The sequence below is a fragment of the Ornithorhynchus anatinus genome, chromosome 2 (genome assembly GCF_004115215.2).
Source record: "Ornithorhynchus anatinus isolate Pmale09 chromosome 2, mOrnAna1.pri.v4, whole genome shotgun sequence".
Classification (NCBI taxonomy): Eukaryota; Metazoa; Chordata; class Mammalia; order Monotremata; family Ornithorhynchidae; genus Ornithorhynchus; species Ornithorhynchus anatinus.
Window position 1 is genome coordinate 120529404 of NC_041729.1, and position 16080 is coordinate 120545483.

The following is a 16080-nucleotide window of genomic DNA, read 5'->3' on the forward strand; positions in this document are numbered from 1 at the left end:
TCAGCCCAAAAGAAGCCAAGTGATTTGCCCAAAAACTAGTGATAGACATGCCACAATGCTATTGTTATGGCTACTCTCCAAGGAGTCACTGATATTATCTCTATAGAAGGTGACATAATTCAAAAAATCAATCAATGGAATTGACTGACTGATTGATGTGTACAGGTGTGTAAGTGTGTGTATGTATGCAGAGTCCTATACTAAGCACTTAGGAAAGTAAAGTATAATACAGTTGTACAAAAGGTCCTGGACCTGGCTGAAGGGATGATATTGTTTAAAGTACTAAGGTGTTAATTGGAACAAGTTTGATGGAGGAAATAGGGTTTTAAAAGTGATTTTGAATGTGAGGAGAGCTGAGGTCATCTGATGTGGGAGGGACGGAGTTACAGGATGTAAGTATCAGTAGATTTAAGAGGGGTTTGGATACGCATGCTGAGAAGCAGCACTGTCTAATGGAGAGAGCACAGTTCTGGGAGACAAAGTACCTGGTTTCTATTACAGGCTCTGCCACTTGTCTACTGCGTGACTTTGGGCAAGTGACTTAATTTCTCTGTGGCTTATTTACCTCATCCTTGAAATGGGAATTAAGTTTGTAAGTCCCATGTAAAACATGGGCGATATTCAACCTGATTAGCTTGTAACTACTCCAGCACTTAGTATAGTACCTGGCACACAGCAAGCACTTAACAAATTACTTTAAAAAAATGAACAAACAAAAAAACAGTACCTCATGGGTAGTTAGAACAAATGTTAGGGACCATATCTGACAGACCACTACTCTCCCAACTTTGAAAGTCTTATTATCTGAGAAAACACGGGGAAGTGAAGGAAGAGAGGAGCAAGAGAAATGTCCCAGTCCAAGGCACAGAGAGGCTAATCGCAAACAAAATCTAGCAATCTCTGTTCGGAAGAAATGTTTAAGTAGAAAACCGATGGTTAAAAATTGGAACCTTAAGCCTTAGACTTCAGGCTCTATACACATTTTTCTGATTTGACCACCAGCCTGGGCCCAGCTGGGCCACCACCACCAACAACGTGGATCTTTAAGTACCGAGTCTCCTGGAGCCCCCTCGGGGGAACTGCTCCGGCCCTGGCTGCACCAGAAGCTCATTTGGGAAACTGGCTCTTACCTGAACTTGAGTCTCTGATAATGCACTGAGACCTTGCAGGGATGTACCTTCTCCTGTGGTCTTGGGGATCCCATCGAAGAGCATTAGCAAGACACCCCAGTTCACCTCTTTGCCTGCAAGGGAGTAGCTTTTGTTGAGGCATAGCAGGAAGCTCCCAGCTAGCTCTGGCTGTGGAGTTCTGGGTGGGTGATGGTCTCTGAACCCATTCAGACATGCACAGTCCAGGGAGCAGCCCCTGGTCCCAGGCTGGAGCAGTCCTGAATCAGCCCAAGAAGACAGCCTGCTCTACCTCTAGCCCAGCCCAGCCCAGGGAAATGATTTTCCCAGCCTGCTCCTCAGGTGCTCCCTATCTCACAGAAAACCTCCATTTCCCCTACTCTGTCTCCCTTCTGCATTACTTGGATGTATACCCTTTATTCACCCCATCCTCAGCCCCATAGCAATTATACGCTTATCCATAATTTATTTTAATGTCTTTCTCCTCATTAGACTGTAAGCCCCATCTCAGGATCACACCTGGAGAATTTCCAGTTCTCAATCAGTCTTGACTATGGGAGAGGGAGTCAGGCAGAAGCATACCCATTTCATTCCTAGCATGGTCAGTGGCTAGCAAGTGGAAGGCAATCTGCTACAGGTCAAAATTCACCTGTAGCAGCAGTCTGGGAGAGAGTCGAGGGTGGAGATTAAAGTTTACTCTGTGGAAGAAGGAATGGTAAACCACTTCTGTGTTTTAACCAAGAAAACCTTATGGATATACTACTTGAACGATTGCAGGTGGAGGTGGGGCATTCTGGGAGAGATGCGTCCATGGAGTCTTTATGGGTCGGCGATTACTCGAAAGCATAAGACAAGATGAGGCTGTAAGCTCATTGTGGGCAGGAACATGTCTACCAACTCTGTAGTACTGTACTCTCCCAAGCACTTAGTACAGTGCTCTGCACACAATAAGCAATCAATAAATAGGATTGTTTGTAGAGAGGAAAGATTAGGGGTTCTTACGGTGAATCATAAACATTAGGACAGCTGGCAGGGAGAGCAACCATCACATGTTCTTTCTGATTAGCACAAGCATAACTCAGGAAGCACGTATACTATGGCCCACCAAGATTTGAATGTATTGGAAACAGTTGTATCCTGGAGTGCCCATCCCTATGGATTTAAATACAATTAGTTTAATTCAGTTACAGAAACAGAAGTGCTAAGCCCTATAGATAAATCATTCCCTACACCCCCACACCAAAAACATTCCTTCATCTCAACCATTATACTCTTTCCAGATACTCTTTTGATCTTGTTCATCTCCAAACATGACCCATTCCACTCTGTTCTCCCAACCATCTAACCAAATCATTATTTCTGGAATGGGTAATCTAAGGATTTGCCCATCCATTCAGACCATTTGTCACCACCACTGCTGGCAGGAGTAGGGCAGGAAAATGTAACCCATTTACAGTAATCCAGGACCCCCTTCCTTCCTCTAAATGGCAGGGCTCTGGTCTGGTTTGGAATAGCCATGTCCCTCAATCCCACACTGTTACAGTTCCAAGTCCGGCACATGCCACTGTCCCTACTCTACCTACTTGTCAGATTTCATCATCATGGCATTCCGCTGTACCTTAAGTCCAGAGACATTTCCAGTGGTGGAGAGGACTCGTGATCAGAAACAGGGGTAGAGATCACTTCAGTTAATGAATGGGGAATGAGGGAGAGGAAAGTGGCTGATTAGGGCAGTCACTTGCTCCTCTTATATGTAATTGAAGTTCAGCTTCTTTGCCTCAGTCATGATCTCAGGAGAAAACTCTATTTATTATTATTATCATTTTCATTACAGCACAAAATTACAGCTACATAGAAGAAGCTGCTCCAGTGATCTCCCTTGTCCACCTGGCCCATTGGACTGCCATTCTCCCAAGAACTCAATTGAATTAGAGAAGCTCTCCCAAATAGTTCATGTTTGGGTATGGGTGGAGTAGGGTCAGGGAAGACTGTAATATTTGTGAGCAGTGTTCTCAGTTTCAGCTAAAAGATACACAGTAATGGAGCAGAAGTAGCTAGGTTCACAAACTTATTTTGTGAAGAAGTACTTCCAGCTGATTCCATCTGTGCTACCCCCTACCAGAGATCTCAGCCAAAGAAAAAAGTGGGCTTCAAATCCAGGTTTGGGGAGTGGCAGGGGAGGGGCAGGAAAGAATTGATTTCTCCCCAGTGATTGACTCTAATGTCCAGTGAAGTTTATGCATTCTGGACTGCATCAACAATTAGAGCAAAATATATCCCTGGACCTAATGTAGTGTGATTGTTTTTATCTGGGGATATTCCTGCATTGGTTAGAATGAGCTTTGTTTTTTCCTTAGCATCATACATACATACATACAGGTTTTCTGTTTGGTCACCAGTTTTTTGTTGTTGTTGTTTGCTTTGCTTTTTGGTTTTTTTGTTTGTTTTGGATTTTTTTGTTGCTTTTTTTAATTTCCTTCTGCTAGTACACATCTTCTTTAGGTCTATGATACTGTATTTTTAACAGCTTCCTGACTTCCCACAAATTACCTTTTTCAGTGACCTCATTCAACTCTATCCTATAATACAGAATAATTGTCCCCTATATAGTTTCTGCAGTGTGTCCAGCCCACTAATCAGAATTAGATATTATCTTTTCTTGCAGACTGTATGATAGCTGCCCAGAGAAAGCCATTCATCCTATTCAGAACACTGCATCTGTTTCTCTTTTTGGTGACTTATTCAACCAATCTAGGCAAAGATAATTGAAATCTCCCACTATTATTGCCTGCCCTAGTTTTACAGATATCTCACTCTTATACAGCATTTCTTAATAGGCTTCCTCATTCACAGCAGATGGTCTGTAGAACACACCTATAATGATCTTTATTTTATGTTTGAAATTTCTATCCAAATGATAGAAATCCTTTGTGAACTCGAAGATTTTTTTATTCACTGAAAATTCACATGATGATTAGTTTTTGAGATTTTGGTACCACTGACTCTGTCCATGTCCCTGTAGAATATTAATTCATCCTCATTAAAATTTGTCAGGATTGGGTAAGTGCACTAATGACAGCAACAAATTTATTTTGTTTTAGAGTTAAAGGTTGGAACATTGGTCTCTCCTCAGTGCTTCTGGGCAGATTTTGGAGGTGTGAGATTAAATACTGTGATTATAAATCCAATGCCTCAAAGTCAATATGAAAAGACAACAACTCATTCACCTGGGTAACAACATAGAGGACTAGATTGAGTATTCACCAGGGTTTCTGAATTTAAAAAAAAAATACTTCAATGATATTGTGCACAAAGATTACTTTGGCAAATGTATAGAATATGGTCATTATTTTATCACTCACTACAAGAAAGTGTACCACCATTTTGGTATTTTTTTTTCTTGTAACCTACACAACCAAAACTGAATATTCAGCTCAGTAGTCATGAAGGGTCCTTGCCTGACATTTCTGTTTATTAGCTCCTCCACTAGAGGGCATTATGGAAATCAAGAGGAAGGAGTGAGAAAGAGGAAGTTGTGAATGTAAATTGATCATGAGTCATTTTTTAATCGCCATGTCAACATTGAGAAAGAAATGAGTTTAAAGTTAGATACAAATGAGATTTGGGATCATATATGAATTTTATTCAGCCTTATGCTTTCTTTTTCTCCCAGAACCAGATAATTGAGCTGGTTGCATACATTCTCACAAAGATGCCATCCATCAGAGCTAAAGGCAAAAACACACATGGGCACATGAAGACATATGTGTTCACAGACATTTTGCAAAGAGAAAAAGGAAGGAAAGTTTTATGCAGAAGACTGACTTTTTAATTTTTTTATCAACATCCACTGAATGTGGTCTTAGCACTAGGCTTAAAAAAGTTAATTCTTCTGTGCAAAACAGAAAATTTATACCTTGATACCTGTTTTAAAATTAAATCATAGTATGTTCTACTTCCAGATTTCATTGATTTGGGGGAAAATGATTCTTTTAGGGTATTATCAGAGCTTATTTAAACAGCAGCTTCCCTAAAATCTATTTTAGACACAGACGGCATTACTAACAAACCCATGAAGTTGTGGACATTTTGGCTTCTGGGAATTAATGTATGATTATTCCTAAAGGAATTATGGATCAGAATTGATTCCAGTTGCCATATCAGCAGATCCACAATAACATGTTAGGGAAAGAGTTCTGGATGGAGCCAAGAAATCTTTTTCTACAATCTTGCCAGAGGTTCTGTGAAGTTTCAAGCAAAATCCTTCAAAATGTGACAGCAGAAAATTTACCAACATTCTTCCCCTCAAGCATGGCATCCATCTAACTTCATCTAAGTCTTTGCATCAAAAAAGCAATTCTTATATATTACTTTCCCTTGGAGGAGAAAGATCTCAAAGATACCATCTTCATCATCATCACCATCTTCAAGAAGAAAAGTGAAAGATAAGTGGAAATTTTCCAGGCATTTCAACATTCTCCATAAGATGCTAGCCAGAGTACTCCTGGAAAGGTACTAATGAATATCAGTGATCTTACACTCCTGGAATCCTAGTCTGAGTGGCATAGCAGACATGTTATTTGCAGCACAGCAGAGAAGTATTCAGATCTCCATATAGTTTTTATAGAAATAATTTTATACCATAAATTGATCCATATTTTGGAATAGTTTAGAAATTTGCCTTCCTTGAGAAGTTCATCAAGATTTAAGCCTGCTACACAATGGGTGGCTGGCAGTGTCTATTACCCTCTCTAGTCTCTAAATTCATTATGGGCAGGGAATGTGTCTGCTAATTCTTGCTCTTTCCAATATTTAGTACAGTGCTCTGTACAAAGTAAACACTCAATAAATATGATTGATTGATTGTTCGGGGGTGGTGAGGGTGCCCTTCTAATCCTCACTGCAATTGAAGTAAGGCAGGAATACCTAATAAACCCAATCATTCATTCATTCAATGGTATTTATTGAGCACTTACTAAGTGCAGAGCACTGTACTAAGCACTTGGAATGTGCAATTTGGAAAGAGATAGAGTCAGTCCCTGCCCAACAACTGGCTCAATCTAACTGGAGGATACAGACAACAAAATAAAACATGTAGTCAGGCATCAAAACCATCAAGATAAATAGAATCATAGATATATACACACCATTAATAAAATAAATGGAGTAATAAATAATATATACAAATATGCACAAGTGCTGTGGGGAGGGGAAGGGGATGGGGAAAAGCAGAAGGAGGGAGAAGGGGGAATAGAGAGGGGAGGAGGAGGAGAGGGGAAGCCAGGGCTCAGTCTGGGAAAGCCTCCTGGAGGAGGAGAGTTCTCAATAAGGCTTTGAAGAGGGGAAGAGAGTTAATTTGGTGGATGTGAGGAAGGAGGGCATTCTAGGTCAGTGGTAGGACGTGGACCAGGGGTCGACCTTGGTACAGGCACAAATGAGGGACCGTGAGGAGGTTAGTGGCAGAGGAGTGGAGTGTACAGGGTGGCTCTAGAAGGAGAGAAGGGAGGTGAGGTAGGAGGGGGCTAGGTGATGGAGAGCTTTGAAGCCAAGAGTGAGGAGGTTTTGTTTCATGTGAAGGTTGATAGGCAACCACTGGAGGTTTTTGAGGAGGAGAGTGACATGCCCGGAGCATTTCTGTAGGAAGATGATCCAGGCAGCGGAATGAAGAATAGATTGGAGTGGGGAGAGACAGGAGGATGGGAGATCAGAGAGGAGGCTGACACAATAATCCAGTTGGGATATTATGAGAGCTTGTACCAGCAAGGTAGCAGTTTGGATGGAGAGGAAAGGGCAGATCTTGGCGATATTGTGAAGGTGAGACCGGAAGGTTTGGGTGACAGATTGAATTTGTGGGGTGAATGAGAGAGCAGAGTCAAGGATAATACTAGGGTTGTTGGCTTGTGAGACGGGAAGGATGGTTGTGCCATCCACAGTGACAGGGAAGTCAGGGAGAGGAGAGGGTTTGGGAGAGAAGATAAGGAGCTCAGTCTAGGACATGTTGAGTTTGAGGTGGAGGGCAGACATCCAGGAGATGTACTATAGGCAGGAGGAGATACGAGCTGGAGGCAGGGGGGAGAGAACAGGGGAGGAGATATAGATTTGGGTGCCTGCATAGAGATGATAGTTGAAGCTGTGGGAGCAAATGAGTTCACCAAGGGAGTGAGTGTAGATGGAGAACAGAAGAGGGCCAAGAAACGACCCTTGAGGAACCCCTACAATTAGTGGATGGGAGGGGGAGGAGGATCCCGTGAAGGAGACCAAGAATGAATGGCCAGAGAGATAAGAGAACCAGGGTAGGACGGAGTCTGTGAAGCCAAGATTAGATAAACTGTTTAGGGGAAGGGGATGGTCGACAGTGTCAAAGGCAGCTAAGAGGTCGAGGAGGATTATGATAGAGTAAGAGTCATTGGATTTGACAATAAGAAAGTCACTGAGAGGCCAGTTTTGGTGGAGTAAAGGGGATGGAAGCCAGATTGGAGTGGGTCCAGGAACTCCAGGAGTTGGAGTTGAGGAATTCAAGGCAGTGGGTATAGATGATTCATTCTAGGAGTTTGGAAATGAAGGGCAGGAGCGAGATAGGACGATAACTGGAGGGGGAAGTAGGGGGAAGTGGGGTCAAGAGAGGGTTTTTTTAGGATGGGAGACATGGGCATGTTTGAAGGCAGAGGGGAAGAAGCTGTTGGAGAGTGAGTGGTTAAAGATAGAAGTTAAGGAGGGGAGGAGCAAAGGGTGATAGTTTTTATAAGGTGAGCAGTAATAGGGTCCGAAGCACAGGTGGAGGGAGTGGCACTTGCGAGGAGGGAGGAGATTTCCTCTGAGTATACTGCTGGGAAGGATGGAAAAGAAGGGGAGAGGGTTGAGAGCAGGGGGATGGAGAAGGGGGAGGGGTGATGTATTCTATGTTACTCCTCACTCTTGCCTTCAAAGCTCTCCATCACCTAGCCCCCTCCTACCTCACCTCCCTTCTCTCCTTCTAGAGCCCACCCTGTACACTCCACTCCTCTGCCGCTCACCTCCTCATGGTCCCTCATTCATGCCTGTCCCGCCATTGACCCCTGGCCCATGTCCTACCACTGACCTGGAATGCCCTCCTCCCTCACATCTGCCAAACTAACTCTCTTCCCCTCTTCAAAACCCTAGTGAGAGCTCACCTCCTCCAGGAGGCCTTCCCAGACTAAACTCTCCTTTTCCCTCTATCCCCTTCCCCTCCCCACAGCACTTGTACATATTTGTATTATTTATTACTCTACTTATTTTGTTAATGATGTGTTTATATCTATGATTCTATTCATCTTGATGATATTGACACCACACTACTTGTTTTGTTTTGTTGTCTGTCTCTCCCGTTTAGACTGTGAGCCCATTGTTGGGCAGGGATTGTCTCTACCTGTTGCCAAATTGTACATTCCATGTGCTTAGTACAGTGCTCTGCACATAGTAAGCACTCAATAAATATGTAATAATTTTATTACATTTATTATTATTGCAATATTATGGTAATATGCTAATATTATTACAATAGTATTTATTATTACATCAATAAATATGTAATAATCATAATGAATGAATGAATGAATGAACCCATGGATGAATCCCATAGACCCCAAACCTGTTTGTTTTCCTTTGAAATTTCAATTCTTCATCTCTATCAAAATTGAACCCCAGAGAAATAATTTATTTATCCATATTTTGGGTATTATTAGGAAAAATAAAAGCTCAAGTACACCAAATTGCATTTCAGTGTTTTTGGACACTATTGTAAGGGCATGCTAGGTGACCCATAATATGAGGATCTCAAAGTCTTGGAAGTGAGACTGAGATCCTTGTGCATCTGGATAGAATTGCTATCATTATTTAACTCATTCCATGAAATTATTATTAATGGAAGGTAGTCATTTTATTAGCAGCCATTTTATCACCTAAAAAACCTTTCATATCTTTTGAAAATTCATATTATTTGAGATTGCTGGAAAACATAATAGGTAGAAATAGAGTGAAGGATTGGGATATTGAATATCCAGTATCTTTTCTTTTCAACTGGCTTCATACTTTCAAGAAACATTTCATGCTAGCTTATTGTTGGGAAGTTTGATAAATTGTTTGGTCAATCATCGTGTTTACCAACTATCCTGTGATTCATTCATAAAATGTAATTTGTTCTATTATTATTACTATTATTGGAATTATGGAGGTAGTGACTTATATTTCAAGGGTTTTGGGAGAAATTGACCATGCAATTGCTAGGTTTGATAGCCCAGGTTGGGGCATTTTTGGTGAAATTTGGTGAAATTTTTAAAGAACACAAGATGCCTTTTGTTATTAGTATATCATTTCCTCTTGTTTTGAAAACACCACCACTTAATTAAGAATAGCGATTCTCAATCCTACCATATTTAAAAGCAAAGATGCGAATAAATGGCTGAAGCAGCGTGGCTCAGTGGAAAGCGCCCGGGCTTGGGAGTCAGAGGTCATGGGTTCGAATCCCGGCTCTGCCACTTGTCAGCTGTGTGACTGTGGGCAAGTCACTTCACTTCTCTGTGCCTCAGTTACCTCATCTGTAAAAATGGGGATTACCTGTGAGCATCACATGGACAACCTGATTACCCTGTATCTACCCCAATGCTTTAAACAGTACTATGCACATAGTAAGAACTTAACAAATACCAACCTTATTATTATTATTATTATTACTATTATTTTAAGACCCAAAGTTACCCATAGCTCCATGCTTCTTCTCTTGGGCATTTTCACATGATGGGAGTATCTGATTCAAGCAAAACATTTTTTACAGTACCTCTCAACTTATTTGGTTTGGTTACAGCATTTATGGCAGTGCATGGGAGGAATCATGTTTAGGCTCTAGAGGATTATTGTTGTCTTACTGTTGCCATGGAGTGGCTGGTTTTCTGTCTTTTTTTCTTTCCTCTTTTTTAATGGCATTTGTTAGGAACTTATGTGTCAGTCACCCCCTCCTATCTCATCTCCCTTCTCTCTACTGACCACCCCGTAAACTCCGCTCCTCTGCTGCTCACCTCCTCGTGGTCCCCCGTTTGCGCCTGTCCCGCCGTCTACCCCGGCCCACATCCTACCACTGTCTTGGAATGCCTTCCCTTTTCATATCCGCCAAACTAACTCTCTTCCCCTCTTCAAAGCCCTACTGAGAGCTTACCTCCTTCAGGAGGCCTTCCCAGACTGAGCCCTCCCTTCCCCTCAGCTCCTCCTACCTTCCTCATTTCCCCTTCTCCCTCCCTCTGCTCTTCCCCCTTCCCCTCCCTTCTGCACTGTGCTTATTTGTATATATTATTTATTAACCTATTTATTTTGTTAATGAGGTGTATATCTCCATGATTCTATTTATTGATGATGTCTTGTTTAGCTTTGTTCTGTTTTGCTTTGCTGTCTGTCTCCCCCGATTAGACTATGAGCCCGTTATTGGGCAGGGCTTGTCTCTATCTGTTGCCAAATTGTACATTCCTAGCGCTTAGTACAGTGCTCTGCACATAATAAGCCCTCAATAAATACTACTGAATGAATGAATAAGCTCAGGGGTAGGTAGAAGCTAATCAGATTGAACACAGTCCATGTCCAACATTAATCCCAATCTTAATCCTCATTTTACAGATGAGGTAACTGAGGCACAGAGAAGTTAAGTGACTCTCCGAAGTCACACAGTAGACAAGTGGAGGAGCCAGGATGAGAACCAGGTCCTTCTGAGTCACAAATCTCTCTATTAGTTTCCCCTTCCTCTCTAACTTTATCTTTCCCCTTCCTCTCTAACTTTGTCTCCATGTCCAAGCCACAGAACATGAGTATGAAGCTTGCCTGGCGCAACTGGACTCAATCTTATCTTTGAGGGCCAGAGGGCATTGAAGGATTTTTACAGGTGCAAGTGCACAATTGTCTATGTGCACTGATTGTATTTCACTCATGTTTGAAATATTATATACAACAAATTACTGTGCTTTCTCAGAGCTACAACAAGCCTTGATTCTTATCCACTGTCATGATACCTGAGGAAGCCCAATTTATGATGGGAAGGGAGATAGGAGAACACAGTCATCCACTAAAACATGGCTTGGTCTCTATCCATCTTTTGGAAATCCAGCCTAGCCTGTAAACCATAACTGGAGTGCTCAAGAATTCTAACTCAAGTACTGGAAGAATCTGGCAAATTGAAAAATAAAACACAGTCACTTCTTCCATAAAGCCTACTTCCATTAAATGGTATAGAGAATTTGAAAAATTAGGGGGCATCCCTTCTATAATGCACATTCAGGTACAAAGTGATGCATTATTCAGTATATGTGCATATGTACTTTAATGCCATTTTTCCATAAAATGAGGTATTTCAAGAATGTAACTAAAATGTTATATAACCGACATTTAAAGTCCACTTTATTCAGTTCTGCTTAATTTCATTTGACGTTGTTCATTTTAAGTTACATTTGCAACTTAATTCTCTGGAAATTTACATTCTAGGAGAAAATAAAGAACATAAACTACATCTGCAAACACTTATGCAATATCACATGGTAATTTAATTCATTTATTATGTAAACTGTGTTTGTTCTTCTGTAGCAGAATGGGACAGGGATGCTACTCTAGGAATTCCTCTTAATCACCACTCAAATCTGAACCTAGCAACTCACATCAAGAACTGATGCTGTTAAACTTCCTAATTAGAAAGTCCACCCACAAACATGTGATGTAGAGAATTTATTATGTGTCTGTAGGGTCAATACCCCTAGAGTTCACATCATTCTTCACTTACCAACATGGAAAGATAATACAACTCACAGCTACAATCCAACAGTTGATCTTAAAAGTCAATATCCAACAAATTTCTGGACAGTAAATGTGACCACTCTTCAGCTGCTGGAATAGCTGGGTACCAGCTTCACTAATAGCATCACATTCCTTTAGGTGATGATGATACGAGCGTCATTGCTGGTGCCATGATCCTTCTGTCTGGGCCACTGCAGTCACCTCAAACAGAGAAGAGGTGAAAGAAAAACAAAGTGGGTCTGTCCCAGCTTTAGGAGGGATCATAGACACCCCAGGACATTTCCCTCCCTATACTCTGGCCCAGGGTCACCATTCCTCAGGGACAAAAAGGAACTCCAAGAGGGGTTGTGTGGATGGAGAGGGTCACAGAGACTGCTCTAACAGGGTCAGGGGAGACAGCCAGAGTCAGATTGCGTATTTTGATTAAAAGATAGGGGATGCATTGCCATGTTTGACCACAGTTCAGTTGCAAGCCCAGACACACTCGTAACCCCCCAAATTTCCTCTTATGCAAATCACACTCCCATCAAGTACCCAATCCTAGTACCAGACTGAGTTGAATACAACTGGATCTTGGATTTCTGTCCTATTCTGGTCTCTTTTACTCTTCTCTTCCAGGTTTCAAGTTTTTGCACTCAGAGAAAACCTGTTCATATCCTCTTCCCCTGACCCCTTTCCATTTTCCTTACTCTCTGAATTTCTGGTTCACTAAACCAGGAGTACTGAGCAGCAAATGAAATAGGCCACAAGAATTAAGCAATGTCTGTCAACCACTTGGGTGTATCAGTTCCCAGTCAGGTCTTGTGGGAAAATACTGGCATGAGGTTCCATCGATGTTCCACAGAGGTTCCATAAACATTCCCTGTCTGCACAGCATACCTCTGTCCAGGAAAGTTGCCCCATGCAGATTCAAGACAAAAATAGACATTTCTAAAGAAAAAATCCAGATAAATCCTTATTCAAGCATCTTAATGTCCCTGCCACACACACACACACACACACACACTTTGTTTTATTACTGTGGATGACATATAACGAAGAAATCTGTAACCATCAGTGTCCCATCCATCATCCACAATGCCAGTCGTATGTAGAGGTTCATGTATGCAGAAATTTGCCCAGAAAATTCAAGAGAAATGGATGTTATTGCATAGGGAGCTTAAAAGTGTATGGCAAATAAGTATGTATGTTGTTAGATAATTTCTGAATTCCTTCTGTCCCATTCATTATCCACAATGCCACTTGTATGTTGAAGGTCTGCAGAAGTCCTCCTAGGAAATTCAAGAGAAATGGACGTTATTACAAGGGGAACTTAAAAGCCAAGCTTCCGTTTCTCCAGTAATCATTAATCATTTGCATCATGTAGCTGCAAACAGTTTAAATAATGAAAAAGGATATTCATTATTGCACTTCTTCCCACACAATGGGGAGTGGTTTCCTGAACCAATCAAAAGGCATTGTGTTCTATGAGATACTTTGAGTAACTTTGAAGAAAACACTAGTTATTCATGGGGAAAAAATACATTAAAAATAATTTTTCATTTTTTCATGTCCTTTCAAAGTAAATCCTGTGTATTCTTAAATCTACACACCCTTCATTTGGCAAGTTGAGCTCATTACATTGTAACAGAGCCAAATCCTATGTGGTGGAATCCAAAGTTGGGTGGGTTCTAATTAGGCAATAAGAAGCAACAGGTAAAGCATTTTATGCCTCAGGTAAATTGAGAAGCATGAATATGAAGAACAAGGGAGTTGAACCACCCACAAAGAAGAGTAGCAGTTATTACTCATGAAGGAACTGTCTATTTGTATTATTTGTACATTTATATCAAATAACTATGAAAATACAACCCTCAATAAAAGATTTAACAATCAAATAATATTTTGTTGGTTTTACCAACAACAGCAGTATAAAGAGTTTCAGTGGACAGGAGAAAGCATGGCCTGATGAAAAAAGCGTGAGGTTCAGTTTGGACCTGGTTTCTAATTCTAACTCTTCAACTGGCCTGCTGTGTGAACTTGGACAAGTCACTTAATCTCTTCCTATAGTTTTATGGCTCGCCTTTACACTGGTGCTGAATTGTAATAATAATAATAATGTTGGTATTGGTTAAGCGCTTACTATGTGCAGAGCACTGTTCTAAGCGCTGGGGGGATACAAGGTGATCAGGCTGTCCCTCATGGGGCTCACAGTCTTCATCCCCATTTTACAGATGGGGTAACTGAGGCCCAGGGAAGTGAAGTGACTTGCCCACAGTCACACAGCTGACAAGTGGCAGAGCTGGGATTCGAACTCATGACCTCTGACTCCAAAGCCCGTGCTCTTTCCACTGAGCCATGCTGCTTCTATGAAGCATTGTACATTCCAAGCAGTTAGTACAGTGCTCTGCACATACTAAATGCTCAATAAATACTATTGAATGAATGCAGAGACCCGTGGACTGGCCCAAAAGGCAAAGACCATTGCCCTCTGGACTCCTTTTTACACCCTCCAATATTTCTTGCCCCTCCCTGGCTCCATCCTAAAGTTGGGCGTCCTCACTCTGACCACAGTCTGGATGGTCTGGGTCATTCCTGGGGTGTGTCCATATATTTTGGGATGTCCCCTCTTCATAGGGCCACATAGTCCTTGCAAAAGGTTCATTGTTAGGTCAGCTAGCATAACCTTCTACTCTGATTGTCCAGAGAAGAAAGGGGGCAGGTTTTCCTGCCATTTCAATATTGCTAATATTAATAGTTTTCCTAGTGGTGGTAGGATTATCTTGTCTTTGTTGTCCAGTTTGGCTTGAAATTGCCATCATCCCAACAACCTTTTGTATTCTATTTACTCTTGTGTGGCTCCCGCTACCTGACTTTTGTTACTCCCAGGAACAGCTTTCCCCATCCCATTCTCTTCTTTTGGTATTCCCCTTACATACCCCATCCCATTCTCTTGCTTTTTTCAGTATTCCCCGTACATACAAGTTTGAGTCCTCAATCTCAATGCCTAGTTTCTATAACAAGAACAGGTGTTTAATTTCTATTGTGATGAGTAAATGAAGGCACAGTGAAGTTATGTTACTTGTCCAAAGACACACAACAGGAAAGTCCTAGAACCAGGATTAGAAACTGGTCTTCTGACTCCCAAACCCGTGTTTTGTCTACTGGGCCACAATGCTTCTCTAATGTTTCAAATACCTCATAAGCACACACATGAATATATTTTCCGGGAATAGTCTCATATCCTCCATCCCAGCACATCTTTAAATGGGAAACAGGACTGTCAATTTGGAAATTTAGTATCATGGTTTTGCAGACAAACCTTGCACTTGGTCCTCAAAAATCCAGGCACAATAATCTATTTTAATTCAGGTCATTTTGAATTCGAGATGGCAGTCCAGAATATATCCACTTTGCTCCTTATTATTACACTAATAAGGTAATCTATATTTTCAGAACCCTCTCAGGGTTGCACCTGGAGAGTGTTCAGTACTCTACCAGTCTCCACTATGGGAAAAGAGTCAAACAGAAGCGTACTCATTCTATTCCTAGCTTGGGCAGTGGCTAGTGAGTGGAAGGCAATCTGCTACAAGTCAGCTTCCCAGTGTTGGGCAGAAATGTCATGGGAGAGAGTCAGGGGCTGAGGCTCACGTTTACTGTGCAGAAGGAGGCAATGGTAAACCACTTCCATATTTTTACCAAGAAAACTCTATGAATATACTACCAGAACAATTGCAGATGGAGGTGGGGCGTTATGGGAGAGATGTTTCCATGGTGTTGCCATGGGTCGGAGACAATTTAACAGAGTAAGACAAGACATTTTCAGAATAACACCATCATTGTCTTAAAAAGTGACAAAACTGATAGATGATTGAAAGTTTGCTGGTTAAGCCTCACTTCTCTGAGGAATTAAAAATCTAATAATAAGTAGCCACAAGATTATGAGTTAAAAGGAAAGTAATAGTTCTATTCAAAAATGGAGTAATATATTGATAGCCTTCCAAATGGCTATTCTGGACTCTCATCCAGAATTGGTGGATATGAAATGTATTTTTTTCAGCAAACTTTGGCTACAAGACTGCATCCTTTTCTTTAAATGAAGACATTTCCAGTGTTATCTGCATTCATCGTATTCCAAATGAGCTATTTTAAGTTATTTTTACTGTACTTGGGTACAAGAATGGATGAA